The sequence below is a fragment of the Anser anser genome (genome assembly GCF_964211835.1).
Source record: "Anser anser genome assembly, chromosome: 1".
Classification (NCBI taxonomy): Eukaryota; Metazoa; Chordata; class Aves; order Anseriformes; family Anatidae; genus Anser; species Anser anser.
In genome coordinates, this window is record NC_139720.1 from 199,944,294 (window position 1) to 199,956,471 (window position 12,178).

At 37.6% G+C, this 12,178-nt stretch overlaps 1 long non-coding RNA gene across 1 annotated transcript; it reads left to right on the top strand.

Moving 5' to 3' along the window:
* Positions 1-430: 430 nt before the first annotated feature.
* Positions 431-11,222, top strand: LOC310892997. Its single transcript, XR_014578636.1, has 3 exons — positions 431-573; positions 8,721-8,810; positions 10,566-11,222. It is a non-coding gene; the product is annotated as an uncharacterized lncRNA (long non-coding RNA).
* The last annotated feature ends 956 nt before the right edge of the window (positions 11,223-12,178 follow it).

A 12,178-nucleotide genomic window follows, 5' to 3' on the forward strand; every position in this document is an offset into this window, starting at 1 on the left:
CATTCACGCACAGCAGAGAGTCAGTGACACCTGAGTTAAAGACTCAGACCTTGCAAGGGCATCCCTTGGTACCAGGCATTTAATGATTGACACGGACACCTCAGTGCATGCAAAGCCTTTGATCAACATTGGCCGCACACATTTATGCCCTCACTGGCTTCTTAAGGGCAGAAAACACAATAGGTCAAAAAATACCATCCAGCAAGGTAAGTTTTTTTGGTTTGCTTTGTTCTTTTTGTTTTCCTGAGGTACTTACCCTCTTCTTCCATTTCTTACTAGAGCAGCATCAGTGAGAACTGAGCTTGCTGACAGCCAGTGCATTCATATTTGTTACACACATCACCTGTCTTGTTTAAATGTTTTCTCTGTAATATGGATTTTTGTCCAGTGTTTAGGTTGCATTTCTCTGTAGGTAGCTGAGGAAAGGGAGCAGAAGGTTATTTACAACCTGCAGAAGCTGAGGAAGGCTCTGTTAGAAAGTGAAATAGAAAAGCTGCTTGGAACAAAACCACCCTGCCACAGTGCACTGTGCTTGCCAGCCTGCCCCAGAGCCTGACTCTCAGTGTACACTGGGTAAGTGTATTTACTTCAAAGGGCTACTTCGGTTTACTCCTGCCATGAATTTAAACCCCAGGCTATAAAGTACTCACCAGACACGATATGTATTTTTACCTACGTTTTGCCTACATGTTACACATCCTTCTTTGTGATAGAGAACTGTTGTTAAATGAAACAGTGGACATTTGAAGGAAAAAAAATAATAAAATCAATACATGCACTGATACGCCTTTCTGTGAAATCAGACACACCACAATATTTCTATTCTGAATATTATGTTTTGCTTCTCAATAAAAATAATAATAATAAATCAGCTAGAATTATGGACAGTCCAATAAAAGGTAACAGAGTCTGTATACTGACACCCATTCTTTCAGAATGCATGCTCCATGATAGCGTGTTTTACTTGGATTACACAAAATGACACTTATAAAACACATCAGAACAACAGTGACTCAGTTCAAATCGATCATTCCAATTGTTACATTGCTGGCCCAGCGGGGGTGGTATGATTAGCTAGACATGCATTTACATGTTTATTTTTAGTTTTAAAAAAGATAGATAATTTCACATAGAAATTAAAATCAAAAGACGAATGATCATTTGCAAAAGTGTTTAGCCCAGAGCTTAATATTTTAAGCTCTCTACAACATCCTTTAGCTGGGCAGCCAAGAGATGAACTATTTATCAAGGCAATGAAGTTTATCTTTATGGTCACAGTAGGCATCACCTTTCAGTGGATGGAAATGTATGCATTTCCATCAAACTGACATTTGCTTCTTAAAAACTAAGCCTTTCTGAGCACACAGCTTAAAAAGCAAACACAAATGGTGAAAAAAATAGACTGTTACAGATGTAATTTTAAAGATCATCCGCAAAACATGCAATGTTAAGGGAAAATGTAACATTAAGTAGCTAAGGGAAGTGAGATTGGGTCTCCTAAGAGCTCTGTGAGAGCTAAGTCTCTAAACTGCAGTTTCAACACTACTAAGCTTTGATGGCAACAACAGCTTAGTAGTTTTATCACCTCCTTTGTCTTCTCCTCACCACAGGACACTCTCCCTCTGTCTGCCCTGTCATAGCCATTCATTGGCTACGCAGAGTTGTGTAGTTAAATCGATACAGACTAAAAAAAAAATATTTATGTTGCTTTCTTAAACCAGATTTGCTAGTGAGGTCACAACATAATCCCTCAAGTGACAAAGCATATCTTGGCCAAATTGTGGGATTATGAAGTGGTATCAAGCTTAGTGTGAAGCTTAGTTTCTACAAAAATCTTCATCATATATAATCACAACCTAAAACTAATTGTTCAGGATTCTTATGGAGACCTTGCAGATAGCAGAGCTTCGCTCTGACTTGCCAAGCTTGCTTGCACAAGCAGTTTCAAAAATGTTTGTATTTGACTCAAAGTAGACAAATTCAGTGTAGACATCTACCTCTTTGCTCATTGCTCCAAGCTATCTTTATAGTCAGCAGAGAGACAGATTCAGAGTGAAATTCATATGATGTTTTTTGTATGGCTCCTTCAGACTTAGATGAATTGAACAATAAAAGGGGCAATCTGTCTTCGCTGTCTACAAAAGGAGCCTGGGGTAATTAGTTCAGATAAAGACTTGAGATATCAAGTTTTGCTCAAAGGAAACCCACCACTTTTGTTCTATGAACCTGTTACTGCTCCTGCTTCATCTAACTGACTGCTGACTGAAAGCAGAGTCAGAACAGTGATTATATATATAACATATATGTTTACATATCACACAGTCAGTGGAAGGGACAACTTGCTGGCATGATGGAGTACAAAAGCAAGGTAATATAAAATTACACTGCATTGCACAGGTGTTTATGGATGAGTCTCTGTTTAATGTTCGCAATGTTCTTCAGCAATTAGCTGTTCTAAACTCCACCACCTTTCACACTGCCACAAGTAGGCAACTTTTCAGCTACTACTAACAATCAGCCATCTGAAGCTATAGAGTGTGCACATACATGTGTGTTACATCCCTCCTAACGTAGCAGATACTTGACAGCTTCTGAAGTGGGAGCACCATCTTGTTGAACACACGAAATCCCATCTCAGCAACTGGGAATTGAAGCTAACCCTGAGGATTTCTATAATGACTCACAAACAAGACTTTCATAAAACTGTCTGTCTTTAGGCTTGTCCACTCCAGCATATTTGCAAGGTACTCAGATCCAAGACAGGACATTTCTTTAATGACTATTTCTATAATGACTGTTTTTTCTGTAATGTCTATAAGGGCATTTCTATAATGTATTTAGCTAATAGCTTTATGAAAACATAAAACAGGGATAACAGTTTAAAGATATAATGTGATTGATCAATGAAATACAGCCATAACCTAGCCATAGCACCAAGGGCTATGATTCAGCATGAGTTTATCTTACCCATTTTAGGACAGGCCAAACTGCAATCCATTGAGTTACCCTGTCTCCACTAAAGAGTGAGGTGGCACAGATGAACAGATTAGACAGTATGTTATTTTTTAGACAAGTAAGCATTAACATGATATCTCCAGACAATGTGACAGTTTGGAATCAAGAGATATCATTTCTTTAACCACTATTGTCTTCTTTAATCTGAAAGCTTTTTTTATGTTGAAACTTAGATGAGAAAGATAAACATCCATGCGAACAAAAAAAAAAAAAGAGGAAAACAGATTAATCAAATTATAATTTTCTGCCAAATAATAAAATTAGATTCATACTCCCAACACATTCTTGTTAGAAGACATGAATTAATTTCATTAGTATTTCATTACTGACACAGAGGAAAATAAAAACTCTGTTCATACCTTTTTTGTTCAACAAGCCATAAAATGAACTAATAATTCTGTAGTCCTTTTTTGTTCTTGCTGTAACCTCAGTTGTTTTTAACTGCAAGACAAAATTTGACTTGCTTGTTCACACTATTGAAGAAAAGCAAAGATTTTCCTTTTTTTTTTTTGTTTCTGATTGTTATTTGAAAAAATAAAAATAAAAATAGGTAGGCTCCAACATACTTCAAAACTACTTTATAAAGCCACCATAACTTAACTCTGAGGTAGACAACACTTTGTGAGGGGATAACCTTGTGCCTTCTGAAAGACAAACAAAAAGTAAACTTGCCCAACACTTAGTTTTCTTACACTATCATTTTTCAAGGAAACAACTTATTTTTAATAGCATTTATTACTAACAATATTGTATTTTTAAGGGAAAAAAATCCACAGATTTATCCTCAGGTACTTCCTCAATTGTTCAAGATCTGTCTACATGACATTGTACAGATGCATGTTGGGGGGTGAGGGTACAGATTAGGGCTTTATCCTTAGCTAAAGTTACTAATTGCTCTATACATGCACCCCCTTCCAGACAGGACCAAGCTCCAGGACATCCAGCCAGCCAGCCATTCTCCAAGTCTGTTGAACAAGGAAGGCAAACTGAGAAAAAGCCTCCATTTGTTGCTTTTCCCTGTCTTCTTTAGTAGTACGGACCCAATTCCAATCTGTAGAGTTAGCCTGGTTTTAGTTATTACTATAGGGGTGTTGGAGGTGAGAGAAGCAAACTCCAAAGAGTAAGTTGATAAATGACTAGGTGTCTCCAGAGGGTGACATTGACTTCAGTGGGAGCAGGCTCATGGAAATTCAGCTACATGCTTAATTTTCACACAACTAAAATAATGAGAGAATTCCACTCCAAGCAAGTCTGTGTACAATAATACAGGAAAGTTTCCCTCTCTTCTTGGAGAGCAAAGCAGTTTTCTCATAATCTTCCCAAGAACCATGTTCTTGGGGAGTTATGGGTGCAGAAGCAGGCAAGGCTTTTATGACCAAAGTGTTCTGTACTGGGAAAGTATTTGCCTCCTAAAGAAACCTATTATTACAGTGCAAAATCACCATTCCAGGGGTAATGCAGTGCACTGTATACCAAGTTTCAACTCAAATATTTACAGCAACTGAAAAAAACCCTGGAAATAGGGTAGGAAATGGAAACACAGAAGCAGCCTTTCCTATAGTAGCATGAATGGTGCTGCTTTAACGTTGTTTAGAATTTTGGCTGGAGGCACTGAGAACATCAACTTTTTAATGAAAACTCAAAGCGTCCATAGCAGTGTGAAAATTCTAACATTGTTGTATTCCCACATCACTTTTTAACAGCTTGGGGGGAGAAAAACTTTCATTTTAAATGATTCTTGGTTAATTTACAAAGAAATTAGTAGAATAAAACTTCTAGAAGGTAATAGAACAGCATTACTTGTGCAGGTCACACAACATCAAACCCTGAAAAGTCACCATAAACTACTTTTACTTATCCTAGAATTATCCTGCTTTTTCATGGCCACTTATCAGAGACTCATGGATTAGGATCTGGTTTCAGATGGACTGATATCTTCAGGTGGCATGAGGTGGTGTAACTTCTCTAACTTTGCTTGTTGAGGCTATGGCCCATACATAAATTCCTAGAGAAAATTGTTGTATGAACTAAATGCCTGCTTTAAGCTGTAGTATTTATTTAGTCGCTCTAATCAGCACGGCAATGATCTCTTGAACTCCACATAGCTAAATAAAAGACAATAAGAATTGCAGTATTGAGCTGGCTATAAATATTTTGGAAGATGGGGAAGGTAAAGGAGTGAAAGAAGGCTTTGTCTACTCCATATAAAACAGTGCAGTGCAGGAATTCCTGAACTTGAAGAAACAATAAATCCAGTATCAGTAGCCAGGGAAGTAAGTCTTCTTTGTTCAGCACAGCATCCACAGCATGTGGATGTCCAGAAATTTTGTAGCCAGACGGCACCAAAAAAAAAAAAAAAAAAAACAAAGTAGTACTTCAGACAGTGGCTGGCATAAACGTGGCTTTCTAGGCAAGCATAGGCATGCCCTACTCCACTGTCTCCATATCCTCCAGTTTCATTGCGTAAGAGCTTAGAGTGTAGGAGCACTTCAGCATCCAGGATAAGTGGTTTGGTACCTTGCAGGGCTTGGCCCTAAATCAAGTGGCAGAGCAATGCTGAGAGAAAGCAGGTTATCCTCCTTTCTGATGATCCTGTTCTTGCTGTAGCTAATCCAGCACTCCTCTAACAAATCCTCTCAGTAGGGATGCATACACTGAAGGGATGCATCACTTCAGAAGGACTGTTGTTTTATTTTTCTTAATACCAGCCATTCTCATGCCCCTCAGAGCAAAGTGGCAATTTGCCTGGACAATGTATATTTACTGTGTCAGCCATGCATCCCCACAAATCTGACAAGGAAAAACAGTACCCTTACAGATGACAAATGGGACGGGAAGGGTAGTGAGGAGAGCATGAACATAAGAAGCTTCTGCACAAAAAAAGAAACATTAGATCAAGAACTGAGTAGAGTCAGAGAGAGGTAACACTACTGCTCCAGGCAACAGGTATTACATGGGAGAAGGTTTTTGCCTGCACTGTCAGAGTAGAGGTTGGAATGAAAGCCAAAGGGCCAAGGAGGGGGAATCTATATCTGGAGCACGCAGCCCAGTCTCAAAAGGCTGCCTGAAAAAAAGCTAGACAGAAGTTTTTTTCACCTGCATTCCTAAGGAAATTATGTTTATGCAGTCACAATATCTCTGTGTGTACACATTTCTATGTTCTCCAACTTATAAATCTTCAGAAAAAAATATAGATTTGGCAATAGAGCTGACCTATCAAAAAGTCCTTAGTAGCTTCATACAAGTGGGTGTCCAAAGTGTGGTGGTTTTACTCAGCTGTGTAAGGACAAAGAGACCACTGAATAACTATCATCATGGGCAAAACAGACTCAGCATAGGGAGATTAATGTAATTTATTACCTATTACTAACAGGCTACAGCAGTGAGAAACTAAAAGCAAACTAATAAAATAATTCTGCAACGATTCTACTCATTGTTGCATTGGATACCTGAATATAATAGTACAGTGAGGTTTAATTTTCAGAAGTATTTCTCTCAAACTCATTCTTATATTTTCCATAAATTTATTTCCTTTCCTTCCCATTCCTGTCTACACAAATAGGCATTTCCCCTCATCTACTTTTAATGAGGTTTTGTTAACTTGCCCAGGGTCAGACTAAACCATTTAATTTCTGCATTAAAGGGGCTAAAGAAGTATGTATCTTCAGAACCATGCTGTTCTGTGTGGCACAGAGCTGTTTTCTTAAAGATAAACCAGCTAAACTTGAGCACTGTACTTCAAGCTCACCACATTTTCTGGAAAAGAAAAAAATAAAAATAAAAATCACAGCTGTGCTCCCCCCACCTTTTTCTCTCTCTTTTTTTTTTTTTTTTTTTTTTATTGCAGTGGTTTCTTATTCAATCATCTTCATGAAAGTGCCAAGCATTTCAGCAGTCCAGCCTTTCTTAAGACTTCCAGGGAGGATTGGAATGAGCCTCATGGGGAAGGTTAGAAGCAGGCTAGCATGCTGAATTTTGGCAGACTCATAAAGGAAAGGAAGAAATATGTACCTACTTGGGGGTAATTTGGAGTTAAAAATAATTTGAGGCCTTTGTAAACAATAGCATCTTAAATTGGTTTCCACAAAGCTCTTTCATTTTTCACTAACAGCTTTTCAACATCAGATCAGTACTGAATTCACTACAGTTTCCTTCCTTTCCCTCTCCCTTTGTTCTCTTAGTAACTTCTGTTCATCAACAAGTAACTTTCTACATTATTTTATATTTCAAAACCTGTTATTTTTGTATCCCATCCTTCAGCTTCTCTGATATTACTTCTCTTGGTCTAGGTATGAACAAGAGACTCTCTTATGCACAAAAAAAAAGATGCTCTTAAGTAGAATTAAATCTCCTCTAGTTTGAACAGTAAATCAAAATAGAATCATGCTTGTCACACTCCACATGCATACTTAATAGTTCTACAAATAACTTTATTGCAATGTTAACTTTCTGGATGGAAGTCAGCTTTGAACACTGCAGAAGCAAGAAGCAAAGACCAGAAACACAGATCTGCCATAGTACCTTAAAACTGCATTTAAATCTCAAAAGTTTTCAAATAAACACACACCCAGTAACATTTAGATGGGGAGAGATACCTAAAATAAGTTTCTCAGTCCTATGTTCAGATGTCTACTTTAACTCTATGACAATTATGTTCAAGACAGTAAAGAAAAAATGACTGATTATCAGGAATAGTCAGCCACCTACAGACAAAAGAGAGAGAGTTTGTACTGAGATTGGCTTCTGTGGATTATTAACCCAAGTTTCACAGATAATTACTGCAATAACTGGAAAAGAAGCTAGCGTCTGTCTGCCTTAGAAAACTAAGATCTTGATCTGAACTTTTTTCTCTTGAACAATAGAGTACACAGATTCAAGCACCTAGTGCAGGAAAAAATAAATAAATAAATAAATAAAAGACAGGGACACAAATATATATTTAATGGTTTGTGTTTAGGCAACTGAATAAGACAGGTTGCTGAGAACCCAGCCACTGACATGAGATCTTTTAAGTTTTAATACCTGCTGTTATGTATACAAAAATGCTTGGGGTGAATGAAAAGCATAAACCCTGAACAAAATAGATCAGTGAGCAGAATGGAGGTGAAGCAGAGAAATATGTGATGTGTTGCATAGCCATAGGATGAAATAAATGTTCACGTAGGTATTAACTGTCCTTGACCCCCTACAAAATGCAGTGCAGGCAAATGACAACAGTAAATAACACACTTAATCTGCAAAGAGAAAAGAGAACAAATGACAGAGTGCTGTGAATTATCAAACAGGGAATGTGTGAAAAAGCCAGCAGCAGCACAGGAGAAAACTCAGTATTGTTAGAGTTTTTTCTTGGGCCGGCTCATGAGTTTCTGCAAATGGCAGTCGGTTTAGTCATTTGAGCTGGCAGTATGAGTTTACAAACAGCAATGTTCTGTCATCTTTTCCCCATGAAATATAATTCTTCCTCTCTTTCCCTTTTCTCCTTATTTTTATTTTTAAATGACTAAATATCCTTCCCTGTGTGTCTGAAATCAGTGTCTTGTCATACTTTTCAATCACACTCATGTATGTGAGCTTAAGCATTTCAAGAAGAGTTTTGTACAATCAGACTTTCAGATTAGAACATTTGCAAAACCAAGAAACATTTAGCATTATATTCCTGTGTTCTTTGCTATTGACTAAGATATTTGTCTTACCTCTACCAACAGAGCTTCCCCTGCAGTGAATTCATAATTGTGCATTACGGAAATACAGATGTTGGCAATAGAAGAGAGCAAAACAAGATCGTTTCCTTTCTTGTGAGTGTTTGTCATCGCAAGTGTCAAATGATTCAAGTGATGAGTCTTCAGCCGCAACCCTTGGGACACTGTTCCACAACTCAATATACCTCAATGTCAGGAAATTTGCACAGAGATTCAAAGAAAAAATTCCCCTCCATCTTCCATCCCATTACTTCTACTTACAACTACCTCTCTTGCACTACATAATTTCTCTCACATGCCTCATGTCAACGTTGTGGTGTGTTATTCTGTCCCTTCTGCCAAACTACTCATTTAGCTACTTGGATCTTTCCTCATAAGTCAAGACCTGCTAACTCCCTCGATCATTTTTGTTGCTCTTCTCTGAAATGTCTTCAATTTATCAGCCTTTTTTCAAAGCTGGAGTGCTCAGAAATGAGTGAAGCAAAGACAAAAACCTCCTGCTACACGTTTGGCAAAATTGTGCTTCCTTTTTTCCATCTCTCTGACATGGTCTCCTCCCATCCATATTATAAACTAAAAAGACATTGAAAACTCCATTCATTGGAAAATTTCAGGTTTGGGGCTTTTATTTCTAATTAAAATCAATTGGATTTGAAAATCTATATGAAAAACTTATTTCTTTCTGGTGTCTCAGAATTTCATAAAACAGTAAGCATTGTGGTGTTTATATGTTGCTGGGCAGATGAACTCCACCACAACTGCTTTCTATGCAAACATACAAAGGATCTGTTGGATCCACATAGCTGAATGGATTTACATTAGACTTGATCCATTTGAGAATTAGTTGCGATCGGGAAATCCCTTTTCTAAGTTTCCTATGATAACAGCCAATTCATATTCCTTTTAACAGCTAATATGTGATGGCTTCTTAGACTGGCAGCTCTTAATTTCCCATCATAACTGGGTGAAGAGAAATACAGAGAGCTACACAAAAAGCCCCAGATACCATCAGTGCTGAAAGGGAAAACTTCTGTAGTCCTCCAAACTTATTTGATTGCATCCATGTAATTATGGGTGAAGGAGAATCAACAGAGGTACTTTATTTTAGCTGTTTGATTGTAATAATTTGCATGAGCTCTTGCTGGAGAGAAGAGACAGTGGGATGAAACAGGTGGAGAGATGCCAGACTGATGGTCTGCATACATGTGACTAGAAAGTTGGACATAGAAATATAACTTTTAAACATTTGTATGAATAAAGAGCCAAACTAAATGTTTTGTGAAATTATTGTCCAGCAATAACTTTTAAAGCAGGATTATTTTTTCCCCATCAAAGGGCAAATCACAGTTTTCACCTCATCGGTCCATCACCGTCACTACTTATATGGCACTGAGTGTAAAAACTTCTTTATCCGTATAACAAAGAGTACAGATATTCTACATGGAATTTCCTGAGTGAAATTGTAGCAATATTTATTTGTTTCCCAAATATTTGGTTACATAAACTCATCAAAATAGGTACTTAAAAACTAAAGAATCTAAGAAGAGATAAGAAATATATATATATATTGTCTTGAATCAGAAACTGGTTAAAATATAGAGTAGGACTAATTTTTATTGGAGAGGGTAATTTTGTATTAAGCTGTACATCTCACAAACTGTACCTTTTGTCCAGCGCTTTTCTTAAAACAAACAAACAAAGAAAAACAAAACTCTTTTTACCCAGACTAAAACCTTTCAAGTCTGATTTTGCTGTGTGTGGGAGGAACAGCCTTCCCCTGGCAACAGACTACAGATAAGTTGACATAGCAGGTTTCTTCCTGATCTCATCTCTGATTCATTTATCTTTCAGGCATGTCATGAGCTTTTTCATCATCATTTCTGAATTATCCAGCAATCAGTGTTAGTTCCAAAACAACCTCACATGGTCCACAGTGCTTTTCCATACAGATTGAATTTCTGCTTCATGTTACTAACTGTCTTCATGGACTGGGGAAAACAGATATGGCACCAGAGCCTGCCTCTCTCCATTCTGAATCACCAGTGAAGCCCCATGAAGTGTCTCTGGCAGACATGAAAGCATTTGTCCCTGTCTCATGACAGGTACACTTGTGAGAAAAGGTGCTGTTGCATATTCATTCACCAGAGGTCAGCGTGGAGGATATAAACAGAATGTATTTATATGTACAATACCTCAACTTTCTAAAGCGTTATTTTATCTGTTTCCTTCATGAGTATACATTGTATTGAATATGCATGGGTCTGTATAAAGCATTCCTGGAGTCGTCTCCTCTAAGAGGTCAGGGTAGTAACCTTTCATACACAGAAAACAGCAATAACAACCAGCACATTTTATTAATATACTTTTAGGCTTGAAAAGTGATGAAAGAAAAATCTACGCTACTGTGAAGGAGATGGGAGAGCAGAAATTGGAATACTGGACTGGGATTACATACCCAGCACTACACCGGGCTTCTGGTGACACAACAGTAAATATTCTAAAGCAGCCACCACTTTTTGATTATTGGCTAAAGACAAAAGTGGTTTGGCTCCCAGAGATTTGTGTAAATTGAGCAGCCCTGTAACCAGAACCTCTGAAAGGTGTGTAAAACATATATGAAATCTGAAACACAGGTAAAGAGACTTAAAAAATATGGAGCTGGGCACAGGAGAAAATCTGGACATTCCTTTTCTGCGTTCTTCACTTCCCACATGCAAAATGAGTGACAGTACTTTATAGGAGATACTCTATTAAGTTCACTGGTGGTAGAAAACAGCATTTTACACAGATATACCATTTGCAGAAGTGCAATTTAATTATAATTTCCTACTTCAAAAAGGGCTTGTTTTCAGCACGCTCCTTTGTTTATGCAGTGCATCCCAACCAGCAAAACTATCTTGTCTTGAGAAAGTAGAGGTTAAATGTATTCAATACAGCAGGAGAATCTAACTCCATCTCTATTCTTTGCAAGACTGGTCTCTGAAGTAGCAAGGTAAAAGTTCTGAGTGAGAACCTAGTAACATCTGAACAAAATGCTTCTCTAAAAAAGAAGCAGCTCGATCCTTTCTAGATTGGTAGATTTTCTTTAAATAGGTCTAACATAGCAACTAACTTTTCAGTTCAGATAGGACAGAAGGCATGTTATAGATTACTGTTACATATGTGGAAGAGTTAAATATAGGCAAAAAGGATAACAAGGACACAAGGCTGTAAGGATTAAAAATAAATTAAAAAATAATATATGGACAGGATATTTAAAGGGAGAAAACAGAAGCAAACATTATTGCCCCAAAATCATACTGAATTAATGTCATAGAATCATACAATCATAGAATAGTTTGGGTTGGAAGGGACCTTAAAGCCCATCCAGTTCCAACCCCCTGCCATGGGCAGGGATACCTCCCACCAGACCAAGTTGCTCAAAGCCATATCCATCCTGGCCTTGAACACAGCAGCTACATCTG